The sequence below is a fragment of the Clupea harengus genome, chromosome 2 (assembly GCF_900700415.2).
Source record: "Clupea harengus chromosome 2, Ch_v2.0.2, whole genome shotgun sequence".
NCBI lineage: Eukaryota > Metazoa > Chordata > Actinopteri > Clupeiformes > Clupeidae > Clupea > Clupea harengus.
Genome location: NC_045153.1, coordinates 14413804 through 14432722, shown reverse-complemented (window position 1 = coordinate 14432722; position 18919 = coordinate 14413804).

The following is an 18919-nucleotide window of genomic DNA, read 5'->3' as shown; positions in this document are numbered from 1 at the left end:
ATCCAGCTGAGGTTCCCCATATGTGCCTTTTTTCTTGCTTAGATCAACCATAATATCCACCCTTAAGAAATATCAATTTTCTTTTAAGGACCACACTGTAATGATTCAGATACATGCGGTAACATCAAATTATATGTCTGAGTTTCATGGACAGGTATAGATCATTTGACAACTGATTTAATTATAGATTTAGTTATACTCTGGAAAGAAGTTAAATTCCTTTTGCAATTGGTTGGGGACTTCCCACAGCTGCCAATCCTCTCACTGTCACATGCAAGTACTCATACCCTAGCCTAACCAATATAACAACTGTCCATGCATAGATCCTGAGCAACAGAATACAACAACGCACCACTAGCTGGTGACATCCACAACAAGCACCACATATAGCTGGGATCTGTTTTTTCTGATTCTGATTCTGATTCTAAAGGCCGTCCCTCACAGTACAACATGCGCTGTCTGTAGCCCACAACTGCTTAACACAACGACATGACTGCCCAAACATAGAACCCAAGCAGCAGGATACAACAACAAATCTGTCTTCGTGAGCATTTCATTAAGGTTTTCATGCAGGGACCTTCCATCAGTGTTTCGTTGAATTAGGCCCACGACACCTCCAGAAGGCTCAACAGTGGTGTCTGGCGTCACAGAGCCATCTGCCTCCATACTCATGATGGTTTAGGACACATGCCACTACCAGAGACAACAACAGATACACCGCAACAAGATTTCACAAATCTCAGTTTTAGTTCAGGTTATTTCCGAATCCCAAGTAGTCTGCGAGCGCCTCAGGCACAGCCACTGGCTCCCTTTATCAGCAGCCTTAGACAACTCCTTTAAAGCTCCTTTGAGTGACAGCCCTCGAAAACCAAAATCCAACAGAAGTGTTGTGGATCATTTAGCTACAAAGCTAAATAGCTAAGAATAAGAAAATCTAAAACATTGACTTGTTGCAGAAGATAGATAAACATAGATGACATAAAAACACATTATTACTGCATATTGGATTTTTTTCAAGCCAATATTTTTGTCTGTAGCATACTACACATCGCTACACACATTTTCTTTACTTGATGAGAATAAAAACCCATGGTCTTAAAATATTTGGTCAGTACTTTGAAAACCTCAGAATAAATAAATAAGAAATGTGTTTTCTGTTTTGTTTTGTTTTTTACTTGAACCGCTTCGCAAACAGTGTTTGAAAAACATTTAAGTGGCTTGCCATTAGGCTCGACCAAAAGAACATCTTCACCAGAGAGATGTGAACCACAGTGACATGATGTTGAAGAGAGAGGGGGGGGGGAGCACTGGGAGGTAACATTTGTCCACTTGTAAGCCTCGTCCTTCTTGTGAAAATGTCATACGTGTCAATAACAAAGAGCACGCGCGTACACAAACAAAGGTGCACAGAGACCTCTGAGACTGCAAAAGGCCCCCTCTCATAACACCGTTGGAAATGCACACCATGTAGGAATTAAGGTGCTGCGGTTGAAGTGTGTTGCATTGCCCTTTTACAGCCAATAGTCCACTCCCACAAATTCCCCCATGGCACACAGAAGAAGCTCTCAGAAACAAGCCTCTAACTGCCACCCACGCACTCACACACACACACACACACAATTTCTCACAAAACATTTAAAAATGCAGATTCATGCATATGCCCCGTCATAGCATTAAAACCCAATCGTTACACACTTCACACATGCATTTCAGTACAATGCATTTCATTGTAGCAATGAATGTTAACGCCAGCATACTACATGCTGCAAACATTAATCTCACCCTCCTCTCTCCTGTGTTGCATTAGAACTCTGCATGCCTTACAGTCTAAGGCATGCAGAGTTCTAATGCAAATATAGAATAAATGAATATATATCTCCTGTGTTGCATTAGAACTCTGCATGCCTTATAGAGGACCTTAAGCTTAGATGGAGACAGGGCCCTCATCTTTAAACTCTCTCACCCCTAATCATGTTTTTTTTATGAGCAGCATGGCAATGGAGAATTAGAGTGTGAGGTTGTAATGACAGGTTTAGACAAATCAGCAGTTCTACTGGAAGTGTAACGTCGGGTGTGTAGTTTAACCATTGCACCTCCATAACATACAGGCATATATTCTGATTCTAAGAAAGTTTCCTAGAACTTAGGAATTCTCAGACTTCTCAGACTCATCCTGATTCATTTTTTATTTCTTGCTTCAATAATGTAGATGGAGCGCTCCTCAAGACCTGCATCAACAGAAACATGCATTCCGGTAACACAGATCGTGGCCTCCGTGGCAATTACATTTTTATAGGGGAGGGGGGAATTCCCAAAGAGGGCTTGATTATACTAAATTTGATAGCTGTCTGGAATGTGTCGGTGCCATTTCCCCCATTATTTGGATTCCATTTAAACCAACACCATCCTCAAATATCAAGCAATTAAAGGGCATCAAAACTGCAAGCTCTATTATATATACAGTATCGTTAGAACAGTAAGGAGAGCATGGCTTGGCTGTGACTGTGAAGAATTTAAATTGACCCTTTGGGCAAGTATGATCATAGAGCATATGCTGACTCGTTTATGAGATAAAAACCAACGGGTGGGAACATCACAGATTGCCATGTCATGGTTAATTCACACTGCAGGAAAACCTTTTTTTTTTCAAAACGAGGCTTGGCATTCTGGATTATACTTAAGACTTGACTGAGACCAAGTAAGGTGTGTTGGTCTTGTCATGTTCCATGCTAGACTGAAGTAGGGAGGAGCTGTTACAGGTGGAACCGGTTTGAGTGGTGTGGCCCCTGCATGATACGTGACTCATGGGGGAAAGTTCATTTGGATCCAGCTCGTAGTTTCTCACGCTTTCTCGCTTCTTGCTTGGAGAGGAACTGTGGGATTTGACCTTTACTTGCTGAATGGTGGGACTCAAAGCTTAAAGTGGAAAGAGCACTGTTTTTCAAAAGGCCAATCCACTTGTGAAAATTGTTGACTTGAGCTTAAATCTGAAGCTTTTTTTTCTTTTAGATGGAGAGAGAGAGATATCAAACGCATTTTAAAGTGCCAACACACACACACACACGCGCGCACACAGATTCACACGCGCACGCAAACACACACACACACCAACCAAACCCTTGGGTTACAATTGTAACAACCTCCTGACAAACAGACATGTTCTCCTCCCATATAAACCAAAGACTAAAAATTGCTCTGCCATCTGCATGGCAAAATAAAACTGACAGTATGTAGTGAAAGCTTCTGAGGCTCTGATGGGAGTTTGTGTACTGTTTTTCTTTCAAGGTGATGCAAATTACCTTGAAAATGCTTTCCAGGTAATCCTTCTTCTAAAAGCAGGGTCTGAACAATGACAACCAGATGCTTGTGTGTGTGTGTGTGTGTGTGTGTGTGTGTTTGTGTGTGTGGGTGTGTCAGCCCCTTTGTGATGGGTGGTCATGGGTGTTTTGGAATGGTGGCAAAGCAAGCAGGTGTCATTTTGATTAGACCCTGTTTCCTGTTGGCAGAGGTAGATAATCCACAGGAGGCCAGAATGCGATAAGTCATCACACCCAAGACACATTTTCAGTAGAAGCAGCCAAACATGGGAGTAGGCTACTGACTCATTCACAACTACACAGAGACGACAGACAGACAATTATTTATTTAAATGAAAGTATGCCACAGCATTCCTGACAGGTTTAAGTAAACTATTTTGGAACCATTCTTCACATTCTAAAACCCATCTGAAAAACATTATCTGAAGATTGTATGTTTACATTGTAAGGATTCCAAAAGCATAGAGGCAACGCTGTGCTGTAACTGACAAAACAATAAATGTCACAAAAGGTCAAACTGAAAAGTGTCTTCTGTCCACACCACAAAGCTGTAATTCACCTTAGGGAAGACCTACAAAACAAAAAAGGCTACCTCACCCTAATAGTAATATAGACAGATAAAAGGATATAAACTACAGAGGTTATTTTAAACCTGTTACTTTATCTATATTAGTCATTCAGAAAAGATATTGCAGGTCTAACTTTTCCGACGTTGATAAATGATTAAGGTTATGATATCATCTTAAAGGTTATGACATATTGATTGTTTGTGTAAGTGTTGTGGCATAGTTCACCAAGTAAGGCCTATTCACAAGGTAGCTACCTTACTTGAAGCCAACTAAATCACATACAGACACACTTAGACACATACAAGGTCACACTCAAGACCTAAAACATTTATTGATTTTCTTTCTAATCTTTCATTTAAAGGAAAATCCCACATTAGTTAATGAGTGATTTTGGTGGGAGTGTGAGTGCTGTTGTATTAATCCGTATATGACTCGTTTATGATGCATAATTGCTTATTGATTCTTCACGATTCCATAATGTCTTGCAATAAATGCATAAATAATCCATTTGAAGTTGAAAATGTAAATGTATAATGTGTTAATTTAATGTAATGTTAATTTGAGAAAAGTAGTTTATTTAAAAAAATGTCTGCTTCCACTCATTACTTACTTGTTTAGGAAGGTTTCCATAAAATCTATATCCTACATACATTTTTCTGCATTATACTGCTCTCATTCTCCCATTATTCAGAAAACCTTCTTATCTGCTGTTTCTAGTTACCATAATATACATGACTTTTATAATTTTTGCTTTTTTCATATTATTACTTTTTCTCCCACCATAGCATCTCTGGTGACTTACTGCATTGCTTTACATTTCAGTCTTGTGCTGCTTTCCTCTCCATTCCTCAGGTCATCTTTTATTAATGACAATTTTCACGATCTTAAATTCTTCCTCAAAGTGCTGTTTTTTTGGTCAGTTGTGTTAGTGGTGCCAGATTCACACTATTTGGACAAAATGTCCTAATCACACCAACACAGCAGAGAAATCATTACTTCATGGGCTGTACATTGAAAAATACCCGCATTGTAACACGAGCAGGCATCTCAGTATTTCACATATTACCCACACATTTTACCCTTGAATATCTCCTCTCTCTAGCTTTTCGGTTAATATTATTCCTCTGAATATCAGGCTGGAAGGATTCACAAGGTTATTTTTCATTATTATATGCACCAGTGTGCTTGATGTAATTGTGTCATGGTAAAAGAGTTACAATTTACTGTAGATCTGCCTGAACTGAGATACACAAAGCTAGTAATATTTTATAACATACTGATATAACTTAGATGCATATCCTATATGTATTAATTGTGCTCTTTGCACAATCACTTCTTCTTGATAATATTATTGATTACATCAGCAACTTTAACACTACCTCTGTATCATGTATTTAAAATCGGTAGCTTGGTGTGAGTACTTAGTCACTTGTATTGGTAGATCTTAATGCAGTGATGCATGCTGTCTGACACTACCAGAGAGCCATCTGGAAGCAGGGTTAGACCGCGTGGGCTGCTCAGTCCTCGGCTCACCACCGTCCTACCGACACCCTGGGCCGGGTATAGAACCACGCGATGTTGCTCTGCCCAATCTGACACCAGCACTGCCCCATCATGGTCAATACAGATGCCCCACGGGCATGCCAGAACCGGCCCCATGCCGGAGCACACGCCAAGCACTCTAACAGTCGTCCAACCCGAGTCCAGTACCTTCACACAGGGATCACGCCCAGTCTCGCTGCCTCTCTCTGACACGGCCAGCAGGCCTGAGTGCTGGGAGGCTGCCACAAGGTAAGGTCTGTGGAAACCAGTCACCACCGTCCGCTCCAGCCTGGAGCCTGTCTTGGGGTCCAGCTTCATGGCAGTCAGAGTGCCCTTGCGAATGTCCGCCACCAGGAACTCGTCCTGTTTGGTCACAGTGACGCCCCGGGGAGCCTCCAGCCCGTCAGAAGATGCCACTGCCCCAGGGGCAGGATTCCCCCCGTAGGTCTGAAGGAGTCGCCCATGGCGGTTGAAAATGAGGAGAGCTCGCTCCGCAGCACAGCTGAGTGCAATCAGGCCTTTAGCATTAACGGCCACATCAAAATAGTTCCGACATCTACGTGTGGCTGAGCCACTGCCTGTTGATTTAACCTGCTGCATGACATTTCCCACCGCATCTGTCACCTGGACTCGAACATTCCCACAGTCAACCAGGAAGAGCTGTCCCTGAGGCGTGGCATGAATCCCACTGGGTAGAGTGAGGTCAGCACGGCCAGAACCTTGTTTTCCAAACTGCCGGACCAGACGTCCCTCGCCATGTGCTATTGGCTCACCTTCCTCTTCCAGCTCCTCAACTAAGGCAGGTTCATTCTTCCCCTCCTTACTCCAGCTCCTCTCCTTAGGCTGGGAGTTCCCTGTGCCGGTCAGAAAACCCACTCCATCCTGAGAAGACCCATCTATCACAGACATTGAGAGTGTTCGAGGTACCCGGCTCTGATGTCTCTGGGATTGCTGTAAATCTGCTTCCTTGGTAGCCGTACAGGAAAATGCCCGTCCAACTGTTCGCCTTACCCCCCTACCCAGACTAGGGGAGGCAGAAGAGGAAGAGAAACGACTGCGATGTTGGGTTCCATTGATGAGTGGACGACTTCGTTGAGACAAGTCGACGGTGGACTTTGACAGCCGTGAATCACGACGGACAAAGCCGGCATAGTCCCGCGGGGAGCTAATGATAAAGGTGTAGCCAGAGTCCACACTGTCTGTTGGGGAAGAGGCTCGACCACCCGTTTCTCCATGGGGGTGGTCATCAGAGCACACACTTAGACGGGAGCGAGGCCGGTCTCGGGGTGAGAGGTTCATACAGCTGTGGCTGGAGAGAGAGTCTCTTGGGCTTCCACGACGGGATGGTAATGTCCCATAGCCAAATCGGGAAAGGGTTCTCGGGGAGTCCTGTCTACCCTTTCGCCGGTCCCTATTTGAATCGCTGGCATCGAAACTTTGAAAGTACCAGCCTTCCTGTTCAACACTGCTCTGGTCAAGAAAGGGTGAAGCCTCACGATGGGATAGCTGACTCCTCTTGTCTCTTAAGTTATGCCGGTTCATCTTCCCAGTCCTACCATTGCCAAGATCCTCTCCCTCCGAATCTCCATTGCCAATCAAATTGGGAACAGCCAAAAAGAGACAATCCCCTCGTAAGTCAGATGTGGGACTCTCTTGCTCCTCATCCTGGGACGAGTCACGCTCACTCGAGTCCCTCTTTGGGGGCCATCCCCGTGATCTAGAGGACAGCCGTTTGGTCTCCTCCCCAGACTCCTCGTCACTCCGCGCTGACAGACGTAACTTTCTGACGACCCTTAAGTTCCCATTGCCAGAGGATTTGTCCACCACCTGGCTTTGACCCTGTCCAGATCCAGCCCCTTCTGGTGTACTTCTGCCATCCTGTGTGCTGATTCCTGCCTCCCCGTAGTGACCACAAGATGAATGAAGGGCACATAGCTGCCCCTGTGGACCACACCCTCCCACAGGAAAACTGATGTTGTGCTCCTGGATTTTAAGATCCCCAAAACTGATAGGCTTTGCTTGGGAGCTTGGCTTAAAGGTCACACGTTTGAGTGACAGCGAGATCTCCCATGGTTGAAGGAGCTCTGCCACGTTTTTCTGCAACTCATCCCGCCTCTGGTTCACCTCAAATCCATCAATCCTCATTGCCTCAGATCCGCTGTGCTGTACCTGCTGACGTAGCTGGGCAACTTTGTGAAGCCTCTGGTCCAGCAGGGCTTGGGCGACACGTGTGGCTGCTGCATTCTCGCGACCCAGTTGCTCCAGACGCTGCTGTGCATCTCGCTGGTCCTGCTCAACCCGCTCCAGGAGGCGGTGCTCTTCCCGACGCACTCCCATCACTGCCCGATCCAAACCTCGACTTACGGACTCCGTCTCAGTGGTCTGTCGCTCCCTCAGGTGCCTCAGCTCCCTCTCGCTCCGGGCGAGGTCACATAGGGCCTGGGTGGCCCAGCAGGGTAATAGGGACGAGGAGAGTGGATTGGGGCCAGCATTAGTCTCCTCAGGGGGGTCGATGTCTGACTGTCCCAGAGGACTGTGTGCAGTTATGGGGGAGGTGGTTGGGGAGGCCTTTCTGCTCATGGTAGATTCAATAGGTTTCAGGCAGTTTGTTAAGGAGGGTGGGATGGAGTCTATTGATGAACAAAACCAGAGGGTTGTCAGTTTTCTCAACGTCACAGGATCACTGTAAGAGGGAAAGAGAAGGGAGACAGAAAAGAAAAATTTTCAAGCAAACATTACATGTTTACATTACATAATAAAGATTAATAAATTATTATTCATTTAATTTCATGTGGTTATTGTACTTGCTGATTGATTTACTGTTTTTTCAACAGCCACAAAACTGATCACTAAAAATAGAGCTTGTTGTTTTGCAGGAGCAGCACAGAAGCCATAGTAAAGGCATTGAGATGTTCATAAAAAGTTCATGATATAATTACTGCCACTGGAAGCCCACATACATAAAAGAACGCCCTAGCATACTAATGTCTTTAAAGATGCAGTCTGCGATTCGGTTTCGGATTCGCAAAAGGTTGTTGATATTTGAGCTCAACAGCCAATCAGATTACACGTCCCCCTTCCGTGCTCCTGAAGCACTGTGTTAATCGGCAGGGATTGTTTATGGCTTGTTTGTTTCCCATTTACAGAGCCAGGGCTGTGTACGAACACCGGAGTTTGAGCACAAACACTGCACGGACAGCTAAAGGACCGTGAGGAGCAATTAGCTGATTTTGACAGAAAGTGCATAAGATTAGAATCGTGGACTGCACCTTTAAATCCTTTTAAAATGATTTCTGTCTGGTTTAGAAGTCAGAGTGACAGAGGTGCAGCGAGTTTCTGAAAGCTCCTACATGTCCCCCTTAATATCCAAGATCAATCAGAGGTGTTTCATTTTTTATGGCTGCCCAGAATCCACTCAATCATACATCTGTAGACTTTTCCTGAGAGGGCGGGCAACTCTTAAGCTCCCACCGAAATGAGACTTGAGTGTAATGGTAGGGTACGTAATAAAGACAGTTTAAAGAACAGCACAAACACACTGAACACGTCTGAGGTTAAATACTGTGAAGGTTAAATGACGCCAGCATGCGTTTCATCACGCTGGTTCATTAGGAGTGACCTCAGCTGTCAGAGTGATTCCTTTTTCACAATGGAGAAGGGATGTCACCAGCTTATTGAGTGGCAGTACTAATACAACTGTCACATCCTGTTTTTCTGGCAAATCTCACTCCATATGGAAATCAAATGCTCCCCTTACTGTGATGACATTTGTCATAAATATCTCTTGGCTGGAGGTAAAGCTTAAATGGATCAAACCAGTGCATGTAAAGCTTGTTATTTTTCAGACCCCTTAACAGTTTCTCCATTCAATCTGCAGGTTGTTATATTTATAGTATGGCCATTTTAAGCAGGAGAGGCTTTATCAGAAGCAAAGGCAACACTGTTTCTGTTACAGGGACTAATGTCATGCTATCACAAAGTGAGGAAGTGAGAACATTGAAGAAGAAAATTGAACATCATTTGGTACCTAAATATACATTTTTGTGACCAGTGACTCATGAGAAGGAGTGCACAGTACATATCATTTTAGTGTTTTAATGTTGTTTTTATGATTTCCATCTTGACAGGAAATGTCACCTACACTATAAATTCCTGCCCCCTCTTGCTATCTGTGCTAGTGGCTGTGGTAGGTTAAGACTGAATCTTTGCAAAGATCGATCTTCTCGTTGAAACTCTGCAGGAATAAAAACATATTTTCACGTATTTGTAATTTGCAAAGGAAATGAAATGTACCATGGACTATTTATACCTATCTATCTATATACTTCAAACAACCTCTATCTGAACTGTAGTCTGATATTGTTCAAGAGCATGATTTTTTTTTAATATCGAATGTAAACAATGGAATTCAGGGGGGAGGAGAACAAAGAAATTGTCTGGTGTCAAAGAATTAGCAACATGACCCCCAGAGGAGCACAGTCAGTTGTTCATGGATCGGTTGTCCATAGGCTGTCCAGGAGGAGCATATACAGCTCAATACTCTATAAACATCTCTTCTGCTGTAGTCTGACATTTTAAAGCTATGGATTCTTCATGTTCGAGCCTAGATTGGGAATACAGAGCTATACATTCACTGTACATTTCAGGCTGTAAATGTTATTAACATTGTTATAGGAAACAAAGTTGTAACCACTGTTAAGATGGATGGCCAGTATGGAGAAGCAGAGAGAGGGGGAGACAGGAAAAAAAATCTACTGTCTACTTTTGGCAGAGGACTTTATTAGCATTTCAAATGCAGAAGAGCAGGCAGAAGTCGATGGAATGGTGCGTGTGTGGGAGGTGAAGTCAGTCTTGAAAGCTGAGGTGTCATCAAGTTAGCAAACATGCACACACACGCCACACACAAACTGTTACACACACACAGAAATATGAACACACCATCTCTCTCTTCCTACACACACACACACACACACACACACACACACACACACACACACACACACACACACACACACACACACACACAAATTCTGTTCCAATTCGAGTGCCTTCTCCCTCTTCCAAAAGTGTGACGTTTCCCATCAGTGTGGTGAAGCTCCAATATTTAATTCATGAAGAGGAACAAAGTGACTGAGAGAAGAGCCACAGTAGGCATGGCAAGTGTGTATGTCAGAGAGAGCGAGAGACAGACATACAGAAAGAAGCAGAGGAAAAGGGAGTCTGAGAGAGATGTCAGTGCCTTAGGAACACCACACAGTATGAATTCTGACAATGGTAACCATGGGGACTGCCACATCGTACGGATAAAGTTCTTTAAAGGTTTTGTGTTAAATGCATGTGATACCGTTATAGTGCTCATAGTGTGGCACATTATATTAACATTTTTATATGTCTACTTCTAGTTTTTACCCAGAGTCTAACCTTTCACAGCTACAATGGAAAACCTATGCAATGAGGTTTTAGATGGTGCAGGTTCATTACTGATGTTTTTCTTCTAAGATCGGCAGCGTCGGTGGAAAATTCAGTAATCAACAAAGCACAGGACATATGTTGAGTAGGACTGTAGTCTTACACCCAAAATGATGTTGCTTTTAATTATTCTACTGTGTTATTACACAGCTGCTTTGAAACATGTTCTTGGTGCTAAATAGGTAACAATTGTCTTTGTTTTTTTTGTTATTTATTCATAACTTCATATTTAAAACTGTTTTAAATTTAAGTGGCTTTACCTTACAAAGTCTACTAAGTTTACTAATACAACTGTTCACTGGTGTAGTAGGATTTAGGTCACAGGTTGACTAGTGTGATCGAGTGATGGAAGTTCCCCAACAGTACATTTCATTAGCTTACTTTAGTTAAATTAGTTTTATTATTGTTAGTTAATGAGATTGACAGAATGATAATGAGATTCAGTGCATAGGAAGTATTTGCAACAGAACTGTATGAGTATAATTTGGTTTGGATCTTCTGTCATTGCTAAAAATCAGAATAACAGCTAAGCAGAATATAAGACCATCACCTGGTATAACCATAAGATTCATAACCTGCACTGCTACTTTGACCTGATCTGAAATGTTTAATAAACCAGTTGGTTAGACAGCAGAGTAGAGGAAGGTTCTTCCTGGTGTCCTCTTTGCTGTGGCAGCTATCCAGGTAAGATAGGGAACAACAACCCGAACACCTGACACTCCTGGTGTTGTCTGACTGCTTTACTATGGATGGGTACCTGCGTGTCTCTGTGTCAGATAAAAAGGAGGCATGTGTACTTATGCCAGAGACAGTATTTTTTGCTGAACAAAAATAGATTATGTGATCGTGACTCATTATAAACAAGCATGCCTTGTGTGCCTTTATGTGTTTATCCAATATGACAGTAGGGCATGCATCTCTGGCACTCACTCACTCTCTCTCCTTCTCTCTCTCTCCTTTCTCCTTTCACAGCGGAAACCACCATCTCAAATTACCCACTGCATTATCAATGAGGAGACTGTTGAGCATGGTTGTATCAAATGAACATGCATGGGAGAGGTAAACTTTCCTCATAGATCTCTATGGTAACTGTTCTCCCAACAAAATACCAGTAAACAAACGCAAATTTGATATCATTATACAACATTATACATTTACAAGCAGAGTGTTCCAAAATAGTCTAGTTATTTACAGAAGTATACAATGGTCTTTTTCCAATTCAGCAGAACACACACAAAAGTAGATGAGACTTGTCCTTGCAAAGTATTAAAACAGTATATCTTTTAAACATGTAAAATAGGCTAAATATGACAACTGTGCAATGCATAATTGTTTCAAATCTTGATGTAGGTTTTGCAAACTGTCAGAATATCTTCCACTTAAATATTTCTATTAATTAGAAAACAAAGCTTAAAAAAGAGAATAAGTCCATGCACAACCAATTGAAAATGGTTATACAACATTTAAAAAGGAGTGTGTTAATTGTCTTACCTGTGCAAAGGTATCGTGCACCTGTTTCACGTCTCTAGAATGCCCTCCTGTTCAACGTGATCTCTCTCTCTATCCCTCTCTCCCTGTCACTCAAACATGGGAGGGCTTTTTCTTTTTTCATCTATTAGCTTGCTGGTATTCTTCCTGTTGCTAGGACACAGTCAAGCCAAGTATGGTTTCCTTGGGACCCTGTTTAACCAAACAAATCATGACTTTGGTCCTCTAATTTGATTTAGAAGTGCAATGGATGTAAACTGATGTCCGGATCAATAAACCTGTAATGACTAGGGTGGCCAGCTAAAACATTGTTTTAAAAACATATCTTGAATAAGGTCCTCTGGTAGAGAAATAGATTAATCCATACTATCAATCAATATAATTAATGAATAACATTGGATGGGACGGTGAATGGGCTTATCCAATTTAACATGGATGACACACAGTGAATGGGCTTATCCAATTTAACATGGATGACACACAGTGAAGGAGTAGAAAATAACAATGCTGGCACAGCTGGAAGATGCAGGTGTTGTATCTGACACAACAACCAATCTAATATATTGAAAAACTGTTCACTGTCAACTGCAACAGGATTTCATTTTGTAATTAATTTGTGATGAACATATCAGCAAATGGTTGCTGTACCTAGCTTTCGAAGAATAGGTACAAAAGTTAAGTGATATTCAGGAGATACCCTAAAGAACAATCCAGAGGGCTGCAATTACTGAATATAGGAAAAACATAAACAGACAAACACCAGACTGGGACAGTGGGGAACAGGTGGAGATATGCGAAGAAGACAAAAGACAGACAAGGACTGGCAGATGAATGGATGACGTCAGCCCAAAACATTTTGCAAACAAACTATGTTAACATTACAGGATGCACTTGAAATTTGTAGTGTACTTTGACAAAATACACAGGAATACTGTTCAGGATGCTACCAAGTTGAATGCTAACACCTCAACATTCCTGAAATACATCTTGGAATGGAATGGAATACAGAGGATCTTTATGACATCATCAAAATGACCCATGACAGTAGCCCTCTACCAAGAGAAGAACATCCAGTGTCCTGAACTAATGAGTCCTGAACTAATGCTCACATCACACACTGCATTGATGGATAGATAGTGGGGCCTGCTAGAACTGTTCCAACTCTGCTCCCCCTAACAAAGGGCGTGCCATGGCAGAACCAAACTCTGCTGGCCCTGGCATGAGCCTGGAGGAGGCGAATGACATCTGGCAGTGCGTAAAGCACAAGGTGAGAATGATCCAAGGTATGCCGCACTCACACCAAAACCTCACTTTGTCACTATCAGTAAAACTCACTTGACTATCTGTCTAGAAAATACAATCTCACTTGCTCACACAATTAATTTAACAAATTTAGTAAATAAGGGATCAATTAGATCTATTTACAAAGTCAATAAATCTAACTTAGCACCTTTTATAGAGTAGTACTAATGATAGGTACATGTAATGGAAAAATCTGCCCCTCCATCCATATAAAGGGGACTGTGCTGGCTGATATGCCTGACCTTATTTCAGTATAGGTGTTTTCAGGTTCTCAGGTGACTTCGCACACAGACTTAGCAGTCTAGTGCCAGTCTGTTGAAGCCTGTTAGGCAGCCCAGTGCTTGACACACTAACCCATTTTTCAGGCTTACAAAAATAACAAAGGTCAGTCACCTATCTATTTATTTTTGTGGAAAGAGGCATCTCTCGCATTCAGTCAGTTTAACACCTGCCCATCGGCTTGCCCGGCGTAATTAACCGTGCCCAATATGTAGGATGTAAAATGTAACAGCTTGTCTTTTATTTTCACACTTAAAGGCTAGTTATTTTTATTTCTCACATATCAGAAATCTAATTTACATTCTACAAAAAATTAGCTTCTTGACACAAGAAGCTAATTTCAGTTCCGTGGATAAAGGGTGTCACTAAAAGGCATGAATGAGTGTTACCTGTGCATCCTCCACCAGCTTAGGAAGATAGCTAAAGGTGCCAGGCATGGACTGTAAAACTAGGTTATAGTTTCTAGGTACCTAAAGCACCGACCCTTCACCAATTCAAGTTATTCAAGTAATTCAAGTAGCAGAATCAATTTGTGATTGCGAGTTCCCCACCTGTGTACAGGTGGTCACTGAGATGTGTGGCTCAGGCTGGACCCCGACTCCTCACCTGCATGATGCCCACATGTTCCACCCGCTGTCTGTGATCGGCAAGCGGGTGGAGCGCTCGCTCCGCCTGAGGAAGGTGCGCAGCCTCTTCCCCCTCGGGTCCCTCTCTGAGCTTGTGGTGCTGCCCAGCGACTCCGACCCAAACCCGCAGACTCTGGGCAGAGTCGCACGAGAGGGCCCGGTGCACTGCGACCTGCTGCACGAGGAGTTTCTGGACGGGGTGGGCCGCGTGAGGATCCAGGTGATGGACTACTGGACGGAGTCTGGTGTGCAGTCAATGGCCCCCCACATGCAGCTGACCCTCAGGGAGAACTTGCCCTGTCTGAACTCCGTGCACCGCCTCTACCTGGTGAGCCAGACGGTCTGCTCCTCCAGCTGTCGCATCAGACTGCTGGGCGGCGAGCATAACCACCAGCTGAAGCTGGAGCCAGACACCCCGCTGGGCTTCAGCTGCCTCAGGCTCTCGGTACTGCCCTCGGGCCTGGTGGAGGTAAGCAGCGGCTTTGAGAGCGGCTACCTCCACCCCAAGGTTCGCTGGACCCGCTACGGCTCACCTGAATATGAGAGGCTTACGGGAGGGATGGCCACCGAGCCCAGAGTGATGGGCATGCTCTCTCAGCTTGGTGAGACACTTGTTGAGGGTGCTGGAAGGTTCTCTGACCAGCACTCTAGTTACTAAAAGGAAGTAGTTAAACTTTATATAGTACAGTTACAAGAGGAATGCATATTATTGCTCCATTCATTGTAACCACTGATTCATATAATGTTCTCAAATGAAAAGGCTGTCTTTTTTCCCCCCTCAGCTTTCTCTATTACGCACCCTTCCACCATGTCTCTGTCTGGGCCGATCTCAGTGAGCCAGGAGACCCTTAGACCGGGACCCGAGCAGCCGGAAGACAACCCTGAGGAGGCCTTACTCCCTCTGGATGAAGAGTGAGGGAGACTAAGGTCCACGAAGGAGAGGAAGGGGAGGAGGAACAGAGTATAAAGAAAGAAAATAAACCTCTCCAAGAGGGGTTGAATAATGATGAAAGAAGAAGAGAAAACGGCAGGAATGGGACAGAGAGGATATCGTGGCAAGGGGAAGGTTTCCTTCTTTCAACTGATTAAAGCTCTATCACATACACCGCGTTCCACATTATTAGGCAAATTGTATTTAATGGTCATAAACATTCATTTTTTGGTTTTTCAATTAAACTCATGGATGGTATTGTGTCTCAGGGCTATTTGGATGATTGAAATCAATCCCAGACACCTGTGATAATTAGTTTGCCAGGTGAGCCCAATCAAAGGAAAACTACTTAAGAAGGATGTTCCACATTATTAAGCAAGCTACATGTTTCAGGCAAAATGGGGAAGAAAAAGGATCTCTCTGCTGCTGAAAAGCGGCAAATAGTGCAATACCTTGGTCAAGATATCACAACATTGGATATTTCCAAAAGAATTGCGCGTGATCATCGGACGGTGAAGAAATTTGTCACCGATTCACAGCACAAGCGGGTTCGTTCAGACAAAGGCAAAATAAGGAAGATTTCTGCCAAACAAATGCGTAGGGTTAAGAGAGCAGCCACTAAAATGCCATTGAATAGCAGCAAACAGGTGTTTGAAGCCGCTGGTGCCTCTGGAGTCTTCAAGATGTAGGATGCTCAAGAGGTTGGCAAGTGTCCTTAAACCTGTTATTCGGCCACCCCTAAACCAAGCTCACAAGCAAAAAAGGTTGCAGTGGGCTCAGGACTACATGAAGACTAACTTTCAAACTGTTTTGTTTACGGATGAGTGCCGTGCAACCCTTGATGGTCCTGATGGATGGAGTAGTGGATGGTTGGTGAATGGCCACCATGTCCCAACAAGGCTGAGACGTCAACAAGGAGGTGGCGGAGTCATGTTTTGGGCCGGAATCATGGGGAGAGAGCTGGTAGGCCCCTTCAGGGTCCCTGACGGTGTGAAAATGACCTTGGCAAAGTATGTAGTTTCTGACTGACCACTTTCTTCTGTGGTACAAAAAGAAGAACTGTGCCTTCCGTAGTAAAATCATATTCATGCATGACAATGCACCATGTCATGCTGCAAAGAATACCTCTGGGGCATTGGCTGCTATGGGCATAAAAGGAGAGAAACTCATGGTGTGGCCCCCATCTTCCCCTGACCTTAACCCTATTGAGAACCTTTGGAGCATCATCAAGCAAAAGATCTATGTGGGTGGAAGGCAGTTCACATCCAAGCAGGTGCTCTGGGAGGCTATCATGGCATCCTGCAAAGACATTAAAGCAGAAACTATCAAAGAACTCACAAGTTCAATGGATGCAAGAATTGTGAAGTTGATATCAAAGAAGGGGTCCTATGTTAACATGTAACTTGACCTGTTAAGATGTTTTTGATTCAAACTTTTTTTGATTTCAGTAAATATGACCTCCTAATGCTGCAAATTCAAGAAATGACAATTTTTTGTTCTTTACAACCTATAAAATATCTTGAAACTCTGAAATTCTGCATAATAATTTGGAACACTGCATTTGAGTTTTTTTATTTTTGAAAAAAATACTGTTATCATTAGGAGGTTTGTTCAATAAAATTTGAATTATACTCTAACAGTTGATGACTTGAAAATGATACTGACCGACTGTGCATTACTATTTAGGAAAATCTGAGCAAAGTGTAATTTGCATAATAATGTGGAACGCGGTGTACAAGCAGAAACAACCTTCATCTTTCTGTAGTATAACATGCCCTCCTCTCTAGATGCAGAGGAAAAAAGAGTTTACATCCAGAGGTAACTTGTCAGAATAGATAAGCGATACTGTCCGACTTTTAGTCTAGATAGGCGAGTGAAATGTTCACTAGGTCTCTGATGGTCCTCAAACCCAGACCTTTCAGTACCCGTGGAAAAACACTAATGTAGGCTACCTGCATCCATTTATGCTGCCTCGAATGCTGGGTAGGAAAATGAAGGCAAATGCTGAGCATTAGGCCTAAGCCTCGCTTCCCTTTCCGTCCTCTCCATTTAGTCTATTTAGAGACAGGAAGCCACACAATGCTGGGCCCAGTGTGGATCCCTAGTCTAGCAGAACACACACACGAGGCTCTCAGGTTTGTTGTCTATACCTTGTGACTCATCAGTGTGATTGGGTCCTTAGGCACCGCTCACTCACATGCAGATGACACACTCCAAATCCCGAAGATCACACACACACACTCCAAATCCCGAAGATCACACACACAAACACACACTCCAAATCCTGTATCAAGCCAACACTTGAGTCCCAAGATACCTCTTGTTGAAGTGAAATAAACAGCATCTACATGTGCTGCCGCTCAACAACAAATATAAGCATCACAGTTATCTAAGCAGAGCTAAAGAGATTACACAGTAGTGATATAAGGAAAGAGGTAAAGGCAGATGGCTGTTGTGCCAAGGTGAAGCTCAGTAGCTAATGGATGAGGTCGCAAAGAGCAATCTCAATTTAGTTCAACGCCACATCCCTTTGAGATCATCTGAAGGCCGTTTCAGATCCTTTTAAGGAAATATTCTTTACTTTTTTCATGCATCCAGAGATGTGTAAATTATACATACCTTTAAATGGCTTGCAGTTCACACTGAAATTTAAATCATTTTTAAACAAGCTTAAATAAAGATAATTTCCCCTTATTGAGTCTCTCATCTGAAACTTGAAAAAAGGCAGTGTACCAACCGTATTCATTTAACTCATAAATTGCCATAAATGTGTCTATGTAGTGACGCCACATTCAGCGTTTTACCAAGGAAATCAGAAAGCAGACAGAAAGACCAGGACACAACAACTATTGCCAGTTAAAACATTTATAAATTAATAAAAACATTCCCTTTTTAGTGTTTCTTACAGCTTTTCCCAAAAAATGTTGTATCAGCTTTTTTTGCTGTGTAGTTTTTCCTCTTGATTTTTTTTTTTTTTAATATAGAAAAATAATTCTGACAACATTCATTATTTTGCATGTGTTCCATTCAGTCCTATTGATTACTTAATTTGTCTCTGGTTTCAGATGTTCCCCCACTGCTGTGTCACTTTATACATTATTTACAGAGGGCCCAGGCCTTCTCAGATCGCAGTGGTGTTGGAGAAAACCAGAGGGATGTTTTGCATAGATTTTGAGAGACAGACACCCCTTATTTCCTTACCCCCCCCCCCCCCCCCCCCCCCCCCCCCCAACCATATTGAAACAAACAAAAACATAAACAAACAATAAAAAGGAAAAAACTGAAATTGAATACTGTGAAATTAAAAGTTTGAAATGATCAATATTTCTGTTGGCATATTCCCATACATGCTTACAAATAAAAAAAATAATTGCTATGATCAGTCAATTGATCAAA